Source organism: Glycine soja, chromosome 13, assembly GCF_004193775.1.
Source record: "Glycine soja cultivar W05 chromosome 13, ASM419377v2, whole genome shotgun sequence".
In the NCBI taxonomy this organism is placed as follows: Eukaryota; Viridiplantae; Streptophyta; class Magnoliopsida; order Fabales; family Fabaceae; genus Glycine; species Glycine soja.
The window spans coordinates 15,347,001-15,349,863 of record NC_041014.1 but is presented as its reverse complement, the minus strand read 5'-3'; the positions used below and the strand labels follow the sequence as shown (position 1 = coordinate 15,349,863).

Here is a 2,863-nt window from a genome sequence, read left to right as displayed (position 1 = left end):
GTTTGCAGAACTGTTCTAATGGTATTTGAAAAGCACTAGTTAATTAGTTTTAATTAGTTTTGCATGCAACATTCTATATTTATAATAGTAACATTTAAGGATCCAAAAATTGCTTCAATAGGAAAAAAAAGACACGTGTCAAAATTTCATGCATTAGAGAAAAAAAGGATTGTAACTATTTTACTTCTTCATGCAGTAACTTCAAGGTTACCAACTTAACCACCTCATCTATTGGGCTTTCTCACAACAATTGCAATCCAATGCATTCTTGGTCCATTTGAACAACACAACATGGAAACCAGATGCAACAAAAAGAGTAATACACACACCAGTTGATAAACTCCAAAACAAAAGTATTTTGTCTATTGGTGTGTGTATCAATTTGAAATTTGAAATTCAAATTGCAAGAGATACACTCACAAGTTCCTTCCTCTTTTTCAAGTATCCCCTTTCTTCTTCCCAAAAAGCTCTCAACGTAGAAACTTTTCGATTATCGGCTCCAATTCCATTTCCGACCTCCTCAGCTAGCGGTTTGAGAAAATAAATCGATCAACATGCTTCTCATCCTCTCCTCTTCATTTCTCCTATTTTTAAAATTCTTTTAGAGAAATCCCCAGCTTGGTTAAATCCAAAACCTCTCTCTTCTTTTCTATAGGTCTCAACGAAGACCGCACCTATCGAAAAGCTATTAACCTAGCAAGAACATGGGCTCACATCAAAAAAGCTTCATTGGATCATTTTTCATTTGAAACTATAAAGCCTTTTTCAAGATGAGGGTTTTCTTTTCTTTGTTTCTCTTATTTTCAAGATGCATTTTTATTTTGTGAAATTGATGTTAATGTTTTTGTTTTGATTTTGCAAAATTTGCAAGATATGCGTTTGATATATGATTTAGCTTTATTTTATTGAGTCTACCTAAGAAGAAAGATTTAGTTATTATGCAGAAAATAGTTTTGGAGCATTCTTATATAGGACCTTTCTTATTAGTATGTACATGTCCAGGTCCTTCTAACACCATTGATTTGATTACATACTATGTTTGCTGATTTGTATTAGAAGTGTTTGTATCACAATGTCACTTATGTTTCTAATATTTTATTTTCATTTTACCAACTTCACAAGAAGACAAAATCATATATGTTTTATTGTGGAGGTTTGTAGAGACAAATCTAAATCTATACTAGCACATTTCTTCCTTCATTTTTTTTATTCTTCCTTTGTCCTTTTTTATCTCAAGTTTCTTTTTTTTTTTTTTCTTTTCAACTTCTGCAGGAATTTCTGCCTTTGCCCCTCCCTCTTCTCTTTGCCAACATGTTTTGTGTCAGATGAAGAAACATCATTTCCTTCTCCGTTTAAAAATAGCAAGGTTTGGTCTAAGAATCAAGTTTTCCCTTCCCCATTTAAAACATCTTTCATTTCATATACATTTGGCTTAGAATATAACTAATCCTTAGAGAATTGTGCTTTTTTTGTTGGAACACCGAACAGAGCATTCTAATTGCTTTCCATACAAAAATTGCTAGAGTAAATAATTACTAAACTTCATCTCCTTATTTGTTTTTATGATCATTGTCAGCACAAGACCTAGAGTCATATTCAGATATCATGAAGGCCAAATTTTGGTTGCAACTACTCATTTCCTTCCACATTCTTACAGTATATAGGAAGCTTGAGGCCCTAGCACTGAGATGGAGTATTGAGATGACTACTACTTTGCATTTCATGTTATTTATGAGAGAAATTGTTAAGAGGTTTCACAGGCTTGGAAAAAGAGGTTTGCGCACAATCTTATTTATTTTGATGTGATTATATGTTACTTTCAATGGCTAAATTATGCATCAAAATGGCTCACTGAGTTTGTTATGTGCGAGAAGAATGGGCAACAAAGAGTTTGATGCCTTGGCTTCTTTAACTTTTTGGTCTAAGGATAGTTATTGGATAGAAGAGGTTGTTCCTCAAGTGTCAAATATTGTCCATGTTGATGTATTAAACTATTTTGACCCAATACAATGTTCTCTCTTTAAAACAAAGTTGGTCTCTATCATATTTTTGTCCCTTCATGAATATAGTTTTTGCATTTTTTAATAATGCCTTAATGTACATCCTATGATTCTCTTTCCTTATATGTATTACTTTCATTCTCAATACTTCAATTGTATGAGTTTACCTAACAGTTGCTCAAAAAAGCAATCCTTCAAAGTCATTTCTAACATGGCTTTGTTTTATTTCACATAATTTGTTTCCAATATTGCTATACCTGGCACTAAAACATGTCAAAGGGGATTTTAATGCTGACAAAAGTTCTAGTGAATGGACCCACTTATAGGATGTAGAAGTAAGCAAGTTTAACATCACATCCATTCCATTTTCTCCTGTACTGCATCTCATATTTATATTAGTCACATCTAGTATCCCCATAGGCAAATTAGGGAAGCAAATAAAAATTACTATTCACATTATTTGTGACTGCAAATAGCCATGACATGTTGGGAAAGGAATTTGAGTGTACTACTATTAAAATATGATTCTTTATAATGACAGCCAAGAATCACAAAAGGGATAACATTTGGTGACTATTGAATGAGTTGGAATTGAACATATTTTCATTATATAAATTCCTTAGAATCAAGGGTACAAATCATGAATCAAATTGTGAATTATTAAGCTAATTTGTTAGTCATAAATCACAACAAAAAACATAAAAATGAAAGACACAACAAGAAATAGGTATATATATATATATATATATATATATATATATATATATATATATATATATATATATATATATATAGCATTTGATGTAAAAACAATTAACTAGGAATTTTAAAAAATAAATCCATAAGTCTCCCAAAAAAAATCA

General features: G+C 31.1%; 1 long non-coding RNA gene across 2 annotated transcripts; it reads left to right on the top strand.

The window, feature by feature from the left end:
* Positions 1-360: 360 nt before the first annotated feature.
* LOC114381986 lies at positions 361-2,064 on the top strand. Of its 2 annotated transcripts, XR_003660128.1 has the most exons (3): positions 361-1,153; positions 1,273-1,366; positions 1,577-2,064. It is a non-coding gene; the product is annotated as an uncharacterized LOC114381986 (long non-coding RNA). The 2 variants fall into 2 exon arrangements; XR_003660127.1 differs by having other exon boundaries at positions 362-1,366.
* The last annotated feature ends 799 nt before the right edge of the window (positions 2,065-2,863 follow it).